The sequence below is a fragment of the Ochotona curzoniae genome, unplaced genomic scaffold (assembly GCF_017591425.1).
Source record: "Ochotona curzoniae isolate NIBS_2020 unplaced genomic scaffold, NIBS_Ocur_1.0 scaffold_2587, whole genome shotgun sequence".
NCBI lineage: Eukaryota > Metazoa > Chordata > Mammalia > Lagomorpha > Ochotonidae > Ochotona > Ochotona curzoniae.
This window is the reverse complement of record NW_024467096.1, coordinates 11,040,461-11,056,809: the sequence shown is the minus strand read 5'-3', so window position 1 is coordinate 11,056,809 and position 16,349 is coordinate 11,040,461. Positions and strand designations below refer to the sequence as shown.

Below are 16,349 nucleotides of genomic sequence, written 5' to 3'. Positions count from 1 at the left end.
GCCCAAAGCTTTGGGACTCTGAACCCACATGGGAGACCTGAAAGAGGCTCCTGGCTTCAGATTGGCTCAGCTTCAGCTGTTGCGGCCGCTTGGGGAGTGAATCATCATGGAAGATCTTCCTCTCTGTATATCCACCTTCCCAATAAAAAACAAAGCTTTAAAAAAACGCACTGAATGAAATAATAGAGAACTTCCCCAACACAGAGAAAGAAAATGAAATAAAATGCTTAAAAAAACAAAAATTTTTGAAAAATATCACTGCCAGATCTGCTCTGCAAATGTTGCTTATCCATATGCTACACATCAAAGGAGTAGCTCCATTTCTTTCTTGGAATCTCATTCCTATTTTTGTAAATTCTTTTTTTCTTTATATAACACAAACATTTAAAACATTTATTTTTCTATTATTATATTATTTTTTATTTTATAATACAACTCCATAGGGTATCTTGGAAATGGATACCCTAAAAAAGAATGAGATAAAATCCCAGAATGAAAACACCCACCCCTACACACACACACACACACACACACACACACACACACACACACACACACAAATAGCATTTACCAACTCCAAAGGCAAACATGGAGAACATCTCAATATAATGACAAAAGAAACCTAAATCAAACAATGTGAACTCCATTAATAAAATGGCAGGAGCAAGTCACTGCCTGCAGAATAACCCTGGACATAAATAGCTTAAACTCTTCAATCAAATGACATAGATTAGTGGGCTAATCAAAACACAGCAACCATCTATCTGTTACCTACAAGAGACACATCTCACCAGAAAAGATACAAGGAAACTAAAAGTCAAATGATGGAAAAGGATAGTTCAGCCTAAGGGAAAGGGAAATCTGGTGTAACCATTCTATTATCAGAGAATAGACTTCATTGTATAAGTGTCAAGAGATGAAGAAGGTTACCACATAACAATCAAAGGATCCATTCACCAAGAAAAAAAATCATCATAATTAATGTATATGTGCCAAATGCCAGGGCACCTCGCTACATGAAACAAATATCAATGGATTTAAAGGAGAAATAGAGTCAAATAATGCAATAATATTGGAGGACGTTAACATTCCACTTACCTCCATAGACAGATAAATGCAACTGAAACTCAGGACACAACAGCTCATGCAGACAATGGAACGAATGGACTTAATTGATGCCTACAGAAGCTTTCATGCTACATATGCAGAACACAATGTTTCATCAGTACATGAACTTTCCAGGAGAGATTACATTATAAGCCATAAACAAATCATCAGCAAATTAAAAGAATCAAAATCACACAATGCATCTTCTCTGATCATCATGGAGTAAAACTAGAGACCAACCACTCAAAATACCACAAAAGATATGCAAATACTTGGAGATTGAACAATATGTTGCTAAAAGAAAAATGGGTTATACAAGGAATCAAAAAAGAAATTTGAAAAAGAAAAAGTTCTTTCAATGTGTTTGAATCAAAATTTCCTTTTCTAGAATACATTTCTAGGGGCTTTCTAACCATTTTCTGTCCACATCTTGTGAACATCTTTAGCACTGATACACTTTTTACCATCATTACGAAAAAATTAGTAACAGTTATTATGTGTATCATTCTCTTTTAAATTACTTCAAACTTAAACAATTTCATTTGTTTGTTTTTGCAAACCAAGGAGCAAAAAAATGTTTAAGACCTTGCAAACCTGAAAATGCCTCTTTACTGTCTTCCTATTTATTTATAACTCAGCCAGTAGCTAAGGACTTGCAATTCAGGAATGAGAAACTTAGCTAACAATTTTGAGGACAATGCTCCACTCTTCTCCCAATTAACTCTGCTATTGACACAATTGAGATCATACCGATTCTTGGTCTGTATTGTTAAGCCCTTTATCTTTTTTTTTTTTTTCCTTTCTGAGCCTACTTCCATCAATTCTACTAACCATTCATGGGAACTTTGTTTCTGGGAAAATACTTTGAATTTACCTTTCTTCATATTGTCTTCTGTTTTCTACATGAAATACCTATAATTAGGATGTTGGGAGGAACGAAGTTGAAGGAATGGGTAAGGACACCTTTACACAGACAATCATTACCCAGGGTGAAGCAGAAAGGTCATATTCCAGAAAATAGGTGAGGACCGTCCGATGGAAGTGAGGCACCTGGAGACTGATGGACACGGAAAAGCAGCGAAGCCAGTGATGTAGTGCTGTGGTGACCAAATACCCCAGCATCAGTAGCTAGTGGTGAACTGTGCTTGACTGGTGGCCTGAGCTTCACCAGCAGCCAAGTGGAAAGGGGCGTTCACCCCTGAGCTCAGGAGATGAACCCAGACAAAGAAATGCCAGTCCCACTAATTTGTTTGATCCAACCAGGAGCCAGACACAGCAGCAGATCCCAAACAGGTGGTGCAAGAACAGGATGAATCTTACAGCTTAGACCTCCATAAGAACCACCTCAAGCTCCATTTGTGTAGCAAGGCAAAGGCTATGGGTCAGGACTATATATGCACTGAGCTTGGGGTGAGATAATTTCTGGTTCAGTGCATTACACTGACATTACAAACCACTGGTTACACCGAAAATAGGTCCAGGTAGTCCATAGACCTAACAGCCAGGAGATCTGAGTTTGACCAGAGGCAAATCAGGCACCATTTTGTACAGTGTGATAAAGACTGTCAGACTAGAGGGAAAACAGTGAGCTGTGCATGTACTGAGCTGGGAGCAAAATCACACCCAGCTCAATTCATTGCACAGGTATCACTGGTAACATAATATTAATAGAGACTTTGGCATCCTATAAGTGAAAACATGTCTTGGTGGCCCTCAGACATAATGGGCAGCAGTATCTTCTTCAGTAAAGAAAGTTAAAAGAATACACTTCTTCCAGACCTACCCTGCAAATGATACATAAAGATAATCTCTTCACAGAGAAAAGGAATTGCACCCAACAAAATCAAAGGCAAACGTGAAGAAGATCTCAGTAAAATAACAACAGAAGACTAAATCAAGCAACGAACATCCCAATGCTAAAACAACAGGACCAAATTACCACCTATTTATATTAACCCTGAATATACATAGCTTAAATCCATCAATCAAATGTTATACATTAGTAAATTGGATCAAATTCGTTGCTGGTAGGAGTCACATCTCACCAACAAATATCAGAGAAAATCTCATAGATTTCAATGTTCTAGCTTTTATTTTCATTTCTTCAAAACTTTTTTCTCATTAAATTCTTCACTGACTCATAGGTCATACAGTAACATCATTTCCTTCAAGAAGTTTCTGGATTTTCTTTTATCATTTCTTCAGCGACATGCTTGTCATTCAGTAGCATGTTACTTAAATTTATGGTGTTGTAAATTTCTATTTTTCTCCCTGTTGTTGATTTTGTTTTGTGGCTTCTCATTTAAGGAGATGTATAGGTACTGTATAATGGAGACTATCATATCCAGATGTGAAGATACAGTGCAGTATGCACCTCTACTTCCAGATTTAAAATGGATTCCCAATGATGCTGTTAAATTTGTCTTGACAATAAGATGCTGAACTCTGACATTTTCCATGCCTGCAATGATGGAATTATGACTGTTTATGAAGAACTATACTGTTGTAATATAGGGGACATCAGTGGGGTGAGAGAGTATTTAAAGAAGGGGAAAGGAAATCCCAGAGCCTATAGAACTGTATCATAAAATAGTAATAAAAAAATTTAAAAAATAAAAAGATATAATTAGAACGTTGGACCTTCTCAATAATTTTTCTTTTGTGTCACTTTCTTTAAATAGTTTTACTCTTTGACATGCTTTGGAGAATTGCTCCAATACAATGCACTAACCCTTAATTTTGATACTGATTCTTACATTCAAAGCATTTCTCATTGATGTCATTCTGAACATTTTTTTAATAGTCTTTTTCACAAAAATTCAAAAGGATATGGTTATCCATATCTTTGGATAATGATGGATTCTGTTCCTTTTCATTTTATTCTCTTCAACCCATTTCCTTGAAGATGCGTAACCTGCCAGATAGAAATAAATCTTCAAATATTTTAACTCAGTGGAGCATCTTATATAACTGAGGTAAGTAAGCATTTCTTTTGAGATTCTTACAAAAAAGAGAAGCCCCCCCCAAAGACAGAATTGCTTTGCTAATTCAGATACTATATGGAATAAGTAAGCTCTATTTCTGTGACTTTAAGGTAAATTTCCTAGAATTGGAGGTTTTTATAGGTGGTTTATAATTTTATTGTTCAAGTGTACTTCAGATGATGGTGGAACTCAGTGATTTTTCTACATGCGACTTGGGTCTCACATGGAGACCTGCACTAGTCCAAGTATGGTCCAGTGGTTCTCAAAATGTGATCCACAGATGAAAGGTATAAGCATCAACGTTAAATTGGGTTTTCCCATTCAGACATCATTACATTTTTGATAATTCTTTAGTGTGGGAGACTGTCCTGGTATGAACAGATAAAATATATGATGCTTACTTAAATTGAAATGAAGTTTCAGCTAAATAAAAGGCCATGATATTTCTTCTTCTTCTTCTTCTTCTTCTTTTTGTCATGTTAGTGTTAATATTTCCCATATAATACTTGGGATATATTTATGCAAAGAAAAAATCTCTGTAGTCATTTATCTAAAGTTTCACATTTGGCTGAGTGTTCTGTATTCTTATCTGGTAGCAGTCCCAAATATTGGGTGTGTTTAAACAGCATTCCTTGTCTCTCAGCCACTAGATTACAGTACCAACCCCATAGGAATACTAAAACATCCTCAGGTACTATCAAAGGTTCCCTAGGAATCAGTTTACATTGGCTGAGAATCACTGCCTTAGAACTGGTTATGAAGTCTAACTATTTGGGTTCCACCCCAAACTTACTGAATAAAAAACTCAGTAGTAGAGAATTTAGCTCTTTTGCAGCATCTTTTGCTGCAAATAAATGTTGAGTACAACATTGATCTTATCTATTTCTTAGCAAAATATATGCCAGAATAATGTGGAATAAGGTTTCTTAGCAATCCTCTTTGCTATTCCTCTTCTCCTCTACCCTGGATTATAACTATCAGAATAATCTTTGTTTAATATATATCTTCTTTGTCTATTAAAAAACAACCTAAGGATCCATGCTAGCACTCTTAAATTAGCGTTTTCAACAGTGTGGGGAAGTTGAGAGTGAGATGAAAACAGGGATTCTGGATTTGGGATTTTTGTCCAGTAAGCACTGAAATAACATTTTAAATAAATCCCCAATAACTTGGTAAAAAAGAATCTAATCACCAATGATTAATATTGACCCATCAGGCTTTCTTTATTCCTATCACTGACATCCAAAATTCCAGTTTTGTGTTTTCAAAACAAACATTTGATGACAGTTTGGCTTCTGGTTTAGATCTACCTACAGCAGTGTTTCTCAGCTCTGGTAGCATATTTGAATTACCTGGGGAACTTTTAAAGCATACCAATGCCAAATCTCCACCCCAAACAACTAAATCAGAATTTTTCTTTTTCTTTCTTTTTTTTTTTTTCTGAGTCCCAGATAATTCTAGTATGTAAGCAGGCTTGGATACCACCGTTTAGGGGAAGTGTGATAATTTCAACAATGCTAACATTTCCATTAACTTAAAACTTATGCTTCTCATTATAAATTATGGATTTTAATAGTTTGCCTTGATATTATAAGCCCTTTTAAATCAGTTCTAAATCATGAAGCACTAACCAAACTGAAGTTCTGAAGATCACAACTAGATTCAAGACCCTAAAATGTAGTGGTTTCCTCTACTGCCTGCCGCCCACCACATATTCCCACTGTTCTCCCCATTGTATCTTTCACCTCATTCAAGCCCCTACTGTATGAGGTAAATTTTCTATCAAAATAATCCAAATAAACATAAACCTCCATCTTCAAAAACAGAGGTATTTCTGTTTTCAAACAATAGGTCCTTTTGGCAAAGCTTCTAGTTCTAGGAAATATTAAGGATAGAAAATAAGCTAAACATCAATAAATAAGGATTTAGACTTTTCCAGAAGAAGCAAATTTTACAGTATAACTTACCCTGTCTATTTAACAAATAATTATGAAGGCACAACAATAAATACAATGAAATAATGTTATGACATTAGAAGGGAGAATGCCTTAAATTAAACAGTGTTTAAGAGGATTAACAATCATCCTTGCACAGGGGCCATGCTAATCTTCTCTGTATCATTCCAATTTTAGTGTATGTGCTGCCGAAATGAGCACTTAATAATCAAAGAAAACATATGGACCATAATCAGGTTTCAATTACACAAACCAGCCACATATGAATCATTGAATCAAATGAAAGAATATGGCCAAAGTTAGGGCTTTATTTATATTAAAGAGTCATTTTTAATTTTGTTAGATGTGGTGAAAGCATTATTTTTTCACAGAAAAAAAATCTCTTGTTTTGAATTGTGTAACAAGAACAATATATTACATTATCTAATTTACTTCAAACTGCTAGGGTCAAACACAGATTGTGTAAATATAAAAAATATTAATGGTTGCTCACTCTAGATTAAGATATTGTATTAAATAAACTATTTTCTTTGTTCATTTGCTTATGCTAATTTTTTCACGGTAAATTTTGAATAGCAAAAAAAATAGACTACATAAAAGCAAATTAAATAGTTGAGAGACCTTTGGGATGGACATAAAAGTGTTGATCATACTAGCCTTTTATCTGGGCCTCAGTTGATCCCCATGCCAAACGGGAGGTTAGACCAAAGCCAATCCTGTTGGAATCCTGTTGTGATGTCCACATACCCTTTTTATTAGAGTATTAGCTGGCATTTCTAAAAGCAAAATAAACACCGTCTACCAAAATGGATTAAGACATAACTTCAGTGAGATTGGAGTACATTCACAGCTGCTGGCGTGGATATGGGGAGAAAGGCATCCTCCTGGTAGAAGCATAGGCTAGTACACCACTGTGGAGGTCAGTCTGGAGAGTGCTAACAAAGCTGAAAACAGATCTAATGTATGACCCAGCTATCCCACTTCTGGGAATATATTCAAGGAAAATGAAATCTGCATATGAGAAAGAGGTCTGTAAGCCTATGTTTACAGTAGCACAATACACAATAGCAAAGATGTGGAAACAACCTAGACGCCCATACACAAAAAGGGGTTGATAAAGAAACTGTGATATATCCACTCCATGTAATATTACTCAGTCATTTAAAAAAAATGGAATTTGGGCCCAGCATGATAGCATACTGGCTAAAGTCCTCGTCTTGAATGCACCAGGTTGCTTTATGGCCTACAGTTCTAACCCCAGCAGCCCTGCTTCCCATCTAGCTCCCTGCTTGTGGCCTGAGAAAGCGGTGGAGGACAGTTCAAAGCCTTGGAACCCTGCACCCATGTGGGAGACCCAGAAGAAGCTCCTGGCTCTTGGCTTCAGATTGGCTCGGCTCCAGCCATGCAGCCACTTGGGGAGTGAACCATTGGATGGAAGATCTTGTTCTCTGTCTCTCCTACTCTCTGTGTATATCTGCCTTTACAATAAAAATAAATGAATTTAAAAAAAAGAATGAAATTCTATCATTTGCAATTAAATGATGACAACTAGAGACCGTTATGCTCAATGAAATAAGTCAATCCCAAAAGAAAAAATAATATATGTATATATATGTATGTTTTCTCTGATATAAGGCAGCTTTCATGCAAAATATAAGATCAACAGCCTTTTCAATACTGTTTTTGCTACATCTAATGGGTTTTGATATTTTTGTTCTTGTTTTCATTTTTTCAAAAAGTTTTTTTTTCTTATTAATTTCTTCATTGACAGGTTATACACTAGCGAAGTTTGCTTCAAGAAGGCTTTTGATTTTCTTTCTCGCTTCTTCAGTAACACATTGGTGATTAGGTAGTATATTATTTAACTTCATGTTGTAAATTCCTTCTTTATGACTTTTCCTTTAATAGGATGTACAGCAACTGTGTAATAGACTATCATATCCAGATGTGAAGATATGATGCAGTATGCATCTCTACTTTCATATCAAAGATGGACTCCTAATGAAACTGTTAAATTTATCTTGACAATAGGATGCTGGACTCTCTGCCATTGTTCACACCTAAAAGGTCAGGATGCACTTCAATAGCAGAAGGATGGACATATGACTGTTAATGAAGGATTATAATACTGTAACAATAAAGGAGCAGTGAGTTGAAGGGAGGAGGCTTGAGAAGGGGGAAGGAAAATCTTAGGGCCTATGGTACTGAGCCTAAAAAAAAAAATCTATGAAGTGCTGAGAAGTTAAACACATGGCAACAGTCATTCTAATAAGACTGTTCTGGCAATGAAAAACAAAGACATATCTGAGTGATAGCAATTATGTATGAAAAATGTTTTTGCATATCTTTTCTATTGTTCCTATTTTTAATTATGAGCATTTTACTTTTTCTCTTAGATGTCCTTTGAGAAATAGTGTTTTGCATGAAAGACAGGAAAATCTGAGAACGAGTGGCTTACGTGAAATTCTTCAGAGCAACACTCAAGTGCATCATTTGAGAAGCATGCTTTGTCCTCCATACTTCATAATGTAAAAGGGATGAAATTCTGAAAGGACTATCACGTTTTGTCAATAACTCAAGGTCAGGCTGTGCTAAGGCTTTCAAATTGTAAGTCTCTTCAGAAAATAGGCAGGTTAGCTATGGAAGATTCTGGTGCCATTCCTTCATGCACGGCCTCACTAACTTCCTCTTCTGTGTCCATCCTCTAGCAAGGCGTGTGACAAACATATATTTTTGAAATTCACAGTGTAGATTTCAGGTGTTGTCAGTAAGAGGCTGTTTCCACTCAAGTTTCAGGAACAGATTCAAAGAGAATCCCTGTCCATCAACAGCTTCCATTCTAAGCAGAACAAATGCTCTTTTAAACAAAATAAACATATAACCTTATTATTATTGGTCGGGTTCTCAATGCAGCATCACGATCTGAAATATAGTCATTGAATACTTAAAAATAGTAAGAAACATAAATAATCAAGAAGTGCTACTTAAAAGCAGTAAATGTGAAGAAGCTTGTGAACAAGAGGGAATCAAGTATTACACTGATTTCCTCTGGCAGTACTGGCTGATTGTGTGTGCCAGGTGTGTGTGAGATCTCAAACCTCCCCTGCAACTTTATGAAACAGATGCTCCTGCACATCAACTCAGGAAAAGAGAAGCACAAAGACAGACTCCTCGAGGGTGAGGCATATTGGGATTAGAGAAGTAAGCCAAGATTACTTCTTCATACGGTGGCTGAAATGCTGGGCTAGTGGTGCGTTCTTGCAAGAAAAGGAGAAATGGTGGAAGTCTTGCCAGAGAGGTGAGTTTGTAATGTATGAGACCGAAAGAAGTGTAATGTGACCAAAGTGCTGAGTATGAGGGAGGGGCTGGGGGGCTAGATCATAGGCGGATCACTGAGGCCTGTGTAAGAATCTATTGTTGGTTTGTTTTTTTAGATTTATTTTCATTGGAAAAGCAGATCATATTTAAGGAGAGAAGGAAAGGCAGAGAGAAAAAGACCCTCCATTTGCTGGTTCACTCCTTAAATGGCTGCAATGGCCAGAACTGAGCTAATCGGAAGCCAGCAGCCAGGAGCTTTTTCTGGATATCCCACAGGGCTGAAGCACCCCAAGGCATTTCTAATCCAGGGAGCTAATAATGATGATTTTTACTAAAATCAAGATATCTATGGGAAAAATGACTGGATGAAGAAATGAAGGCTGGATAATAATACTATTTGAGTTACACTAAGTTTAAGTTATATGATAGTCAAGGGAGTTCAAATTTCGATTTTAGAAAAAGTGGACTTAAGGTTGATATTATGATGTAGTTAGTTAAACCACTGCTCGCAATGCCACCATGTCCTATCAGAGTGCCACTTTTATCCCCATCTGTTCTTCCAGTCCAGCTGCTGGTTAATGCGCTTTGAAAAGCAGTGGAAGATGCTCAAGGTGCAGGTGCTCCTGCAGCCCATGTGGGGAGACTGGAATGGAATTCCTGATTTCTGGGTTCAACCTATTCCACATTGAGGTAATTTTTGGAGTGAACTATTGGATGGAGGAACTCTCTGTCTATGTCTCTCCATCCATCTCTGCCATTCTATTTGTCAAATAAATAAATGTTTCAATTCTTATTTTGAAGAATCGTTCCACTTGTTTGAAAGGCAGAGTCAGCGAGAACAAGAGTGAGGAAGAGATCTTCCACCTTCTGGTTCCCTCCGTGAATGGCTGCAATGGCAGGGCCTCGCCAGGCAGAGCCAGGAAGCAGGAGGTTTTTGTTTTGTTTTTGTGTGTTTGTTTTCTTGTTGTTTAAAAATGCTCACTTGCGTGCACAAGGCCAAACACTGGTGCCATCTTCCACTACTTTGCCAGGCACAGAATCAGGGAACTGGGTTGGAATTGGAGCAGCTGAAACCTGAACTGGTGCCCATATAGAATATCACATCACTGGTGCTGGCATTAGCCTCTGTGCCACAGTGCTAGTCTCAACACATCATGCTGAAAAAGAATAGCAAGTTGACTTCTTAACTGTAGACAAGAGAAAAACAAGAAAGCATTCTGATAAGGATAGTTTTTTTTTTTTCCTCCAGAATACATTATCTAAACAAGGCCCATGTGGTCAAGAATTCATAAGTTTACATTAAAAAGTTGCAAACAGATGACCTTAACATATGTTTGATATGAATATCATAATGTCCTAAAAATTAGATTACTGTACACATAAAAATATTTTTGGGTTCTCTTAAAAAATAGGAAGTCTTGGGCCTGGTGTGGTGGCCTAGCAGCTCTAGTCCTTGCTTTGCAAGTGTCTGGGATCCCATGTGGGCATCAGTTCTAATCCCAGCAGCCCCATTTCTCATCCAGCTCCCCGCTTGCGGCCTGGGAAAGGATTTGAGAATGGCCCAAAGCCTTGGAACCCTGCACCCACTTGGAGGAAGTTCCTGGCTCCTGGCTTCGGATAGGCGCAGCTCTGGCCTTTGTGGTCACTTGGGGAGTGAATCATAGGACTGACATCTTCTTCTCTGTCTCTCTTCCTCTCTGTATATCTGACTTTGCAATAAAAACAAATAAATCTTAATTAAAAAGAATAGGAAGGCTTGGTAATATGGGGCTGACGTTACCATTCTTTGGAGTTCTCTATTGTCTCAAAGACTTCACTATCCCCTGCTGTTGCTCCGTCCTGAACTTCCTGGTTACTTGTTCATGAAACTTGAATTAGATTATAATTATCATCCACCACTTTTTATTGATATGTTTCTGTCAATTTACTTTCCTGAGCTTTTGATTCTCAACTATCAAACATTGGCTATAATAGGGTTCTTTAAAAGTGATGTTACATTGTATATTTATATATGTCTTGTGATGAATTTTAAGCATAAAATACTTGCTCTACATAAATGGCAATCATCTGAAAACAAAACAAAACAAAAATTCTTACGAGGCTATGGAGAAAAGAGTACCCTGGTACACTGTGGAGGAAATATAAGCTCATATGAGTGCTATGGAATAGAGTGTGGAGGCTCCTAAGAAATTTGTAAATAGATACACCATATGACCCACCTTCCCACTCCTGGGAATATATCCAAAGGAAATGAATTCAGCATATGAGTTTTCTGTACCCTCATGCTTATAGGAATTCAATTGACACTAGCTAAAATATGAAATCAGAGTAGATCTCTATAAACTGATCACTGGATAATAAAATTACTTCAAATATACATGATGGAATACTAGTCAGCCGTGAAAAGAATGAAATTGTTTTCAATAAAATAGATGCATTCAGAGATGATTATGTTTAGTTATATAAGCCATAGTGAAATATTAAAAAATCACGTGTTTACTCTGGCTTCTGGTAGCTAATTTAAAGAGTACAAAATAGCTAATGCATATGTGTGCAAATGATGTCTTGTGATTTATTACGCACAACACTGTATTTTTCCTAGAGAACAAATAATTTTTAAAACGCTTTACTTGTACTCTTTATTTAGAAAAGCATTAATCCTCTGGTTATAAAGTAAATTAAAAATACATTATCACAAAAAAATTTTAAAAGAACCAAAGAAAGGGGAAGCAAGAGAAAAAGGAAAGAATCGCTACATCTTAGAATCATTTTCATAGAATACCTGAAACCTGTTCTTTTCATATCAGTCAATAAAAATGTATTTTAAAAGATGCCAAAAATATAATTTTAACTATGTGAAATACTTTTGTAAAACATGAAGGTAGACTTACAAGACCCAAAATATATTGTCCGTTTTAGATTCAACTGACATAAAATGGTGTGTGCGTGTGTGTGTGTGTGCACATGTGTAAGGAAACACCGTTAACAAATATTCACCAAAACTCAGTAACAAAAATACATTGTGTAGAATATTTTTATAAACTAATTATACTTGATAAAACATTGTTGCTTTTAAAAGGTAGCCATATCTAAAGTGAATGAAAAATTGAAAGGTGCAGTTACCTCAAGTTAGGGAGGACAAATTCCTTTAGGGAACACACAGACAACATACTGAAAACCCGTAATATTTGACTGTTACTATGACTGAAGAGAAGAGTGGAAGAAAGCAAGCGCAGTAAGCTAGAATTAGAAATATGCACCCCTGTCTCATATGCCTTGTGTCTCTTGTGTGGAATTTATGATGGTTAATGAGAGGAAGGGATATAGAAACGCTGCCAGGATGTTATTTTATGTAGTACCACTTTCCCACGGGGTCCGTAATATTGTCTCCATTTTTCAGGTGAAGAAATTGAGGCACAGACTAATTAAATTGTCAGACCAAATTACACAGCTAGCAAGTATGAGAAGTCATTTCTTTTCTCAGTTTATTGGAATAAAGAATATTTTATCTTGGAATAAATTCTATTTTATAAGGATTTGTCAAAAATGCTACAAAGAAATAGAGCAACTATTATTAAATCTGACAAGGAAACATGTTCTTAGATGATTTATGTACATTGCTACAATAATGTGGAGACTGTCCTCATGTGATTTATAGAGGTTTGGATCTCACAAACTAAGTCATCAGCTTATAATATATGGCACAAAATCAAGCTCTTTCAGAGTATATGTAAAAATATAAAATACGCGTCCACCTGCCATAGATAGTCCAACATTATTTCTTAAGTACGTGTAGTTAATACAACCTTCAGTGTCAATGCCCATCACGGAACCACACAATTAGGCACTGTGTCCTTTGAGACTGTAACATATGTTTGTAAAAACTGGATTCCATATCTTCAGCTTTATCAGCTTCCCTCTTCTGCTAATTTATCCAGCTTTGATTGTCGATAAACAGAACACAAAGTTGAAAGATATACTTTTTTTTCCCCCTAAATTTACTAATAATCTTCTGAGGAAACTCTGAAAAACTAATGTGGCTTTTCTGTTTCTAAGTTGAAATGAGTGGGTTGGGCCAGGTGACCTTCTAACACATTCTAACTACTGACATCTTAGAATTTGTGGAATCCAGTTCTAAAGTGAAATAGTGCCCTTTCACTCCTATTAGTAGAGCAGTTGCTGAACCTAGTACTAAAAATAAGTGAAATCCAAGAATTTTTAACAGGAGCAGTGGGACAAATATGAACCGTGGGTGGCACATTTGCTTGAAGTTGACATGGTTTAGACTGAATGCAGGCCTTACATGCTTTACCAGCTCCTCAGTGCTCCACTTGAATTGCTGAACCAAATGCTGAATTAAGACTCTGGCTGTGCAGGGTGAGCACTTTCTGATTACATCGGCAGGGTAGGTTAGAATGTTTGATCCAGTTCATAGGTAGTTCTTAGCAGTTCAGTGACACATAGAAGGTCATGGACTTCAAAGAGTGCTGAATGCTGAGATGAAGGGCTGCGCAGAATGGCCCAGTTAATGATCACACTGCATAATTTCATGCTGTGCTGATTCTCCCCAATGCATGGTGGTCAGCCTGACCTATTGGTTTAATAGTGGACTCAGGAGTCTTCACCTCTACCCCCTTTGTCCCATCTCCACAACCCTGTTTGAACTGTCTGAATGTGTAATTAATTGTTTTCCTTTGCATAGATTTCTTTAAAATGCGAAAGAACACAGTGAGAGGACAATTCACATACTGATGTAGCATTTTGTTCTATAATTTTCAAAGTATTTTTTCCATCTATTATTCCATTTGATATCTCTCAGATTTGACAATCAAGACCTTAGAGACAAGGAAAGGAAGTAAGAGGGGGAAAAATCTGGCCCTGAATCGCATCCCAACTAAGTAGCTCACCCTGAGTCAGTTTTTCCTTCTCTGTTGTAATCCACCAACTGAACAGCAAAGACAATCAAAAGACATTGCATCCTTTAGGATCCTGCTGGAAGAGGTTTCTTTTCTGTTTATATGTGGTAGGTTTGATATCATTTATTAGTGGCCACATATATCCCTTGCATTGGGCCTAACATAAAAACTGCACTGGTACTGATGTAGTTTGCCTGTATATACAATGTTGTCCAAACACTGTTCTGTTCAGCAGAGATTTCCCAGGAGCCTTTGGGGAACTGTCAAGGGAAGAGGGATGAGTGTGTCAGTCAGCAGGCTCCGACTAGAACATATCTGCTTTCATGAATAGTAAACGTGGTTCTCTTCAATGTGGTATGTTATATCTCTAAAGAGATGGTAAGCAAGGTCCATGGCTGGCATCAGGCAGATCTGCTTGAAAGTTTTAATTCAACAGCTGTCAGTGAATCTAAGCAATTATTCTGTACCTTGGTTTCCTATTCTAAGAAGTCGTCACCATCATCATCATCTCTTTTGTCTGACATTGCCAGAGAACTGTGAAGAAACGTGGCAAACAGTGGCATAGACAACAGAACTCTGTTCTATCACAGCTCTGGGGACTGAACATCCAGAGAGAAGGGGTTGGCCTGGTGGGCTCCTTTTGAGGACTGTTAGTAGAAAAACAGTTTAAACTTCTCTCTCTCTTTCTCTGACTTTTAGATGACCATCTTTTCTTCTTACATGGATTCACATCATCTTGTGTCTATGTGTGTCTTCTCATTGTCTAACTTTTCCGTTTGCAGAAGTCATGTTAGATTTGATCCTCCGTGTATCAGACTTCATCTTAGTAACTTCATCTTCCTACAGCTGTGCTATGTCTAAATAAGGTTGCATTTTGATGCGTTGGGGTTAAACACTTCAACACAAAATATTTGAGAGTCCTAATTTCATGAATAATACATTCTTTATAAAATGAGAAGTAAATGAGATAGCATGCTGACTATGTTTTATAGATTATCTAGAACGGAGTAGTCACTCAGTAGGCATGTTTCTCTGTTTTGTATAATTCAACCTGTACTGACTTGCAAGGAAAACTCTTCCTTCAGTTCCTCTTTACTATGATCCTTTCTAATTTTTTTTTTTCCTGAAACCTCCTGTTAAGATTTCTCAGAACATTTTATATTGTGTGCCTATTCCCAAGGCGATGTTTGAAACCAGGATGAGGTTATGTTGTCTCAGGCTTCAGCTTTCATGGGAGTGTCCCAGGAAGGAGAACTAAACTACTTTTTTTAAAAAAAGAGATTTATTTATTTTTATTGCAAAGTCAGATATGCAGAAAGGAGGAGAGACAAAGATGAAGATCTTCCATTCCATGATTCACTCCCCAAGTGACCACAACGGCTGGTGCTGTGCCGATTCAGGAGCCAGGAACCTCCTCCAGATCTCCCAAGCAGGTGCAGGGTCCCCAGGTGTTGGGCTGTCCTTGACTGCTTTCCCAGGCCACAAGCCGGGAGCTGGATGGGAAGTGGAACTGCTAGGATTAGAACTGGCACCCAGTTGGGATCTGGACACCTTCAAGGCGAGGACTTTAGCCGCTAGGCCATCGCGTTGGGCCCTAAACTACTTCTTTAAGATTGCTTCTGTACCTTCATCTCTATTTTAGAAAGTTGTGATTGACCATGTCAACCTCAAACACGGTTATGTCTTAGGGAGGTCTTACCAACTGAAGTGTAGTTGTGAATTTACTCAGGATTGGACATAAGGAAAGCTTTTATTAAAATGTCCCAGAGTAACATCAAAACTTTGCATAAGTTCTTAAGCATGTTTGAGCATGAGGGGGTGGTTTGAACAGTAGATGCCAGATTCCAAAGAAAAAAAACATTACTGGTGGAACAAAAGTTCATTGGGGCAAACAAAAGAAAGGAAAATAAAACCACTTTTTTCTTATTTCAATTCAAGTTTGTCTAAAGTCAACAGAAATACCTCCAACTGGCCTGGGCTTAGTTATCCCTCACTTGAGATATGGTTAACTCCCAAAGCAACTTGGCATATCCTCTGGGGGCTGTGAAATATTATTTGTCAAAACCACA

At 37.2% G+C, this 16,349-nt stretch overlaps 1 non-coding gene across 1 annotated transcript; it reads right to left on the bottom strand.

Annotated features, from left to right (window-relative positions):
- Window positions 1-6,140: 6,140 nt before the first annotated feature.
- LOC121171416 lies at window positions 6,141-6,247 on the bottom strand. The gene has a single exon (XR_005886126.1). It is a non-coding gene; the product is annotated as a U6 spliceosomal RNA (small nuclear RNA).
- Between the last annotated feature and the right edge of the window lie 10,102 nt (window positions 6,248-16,349).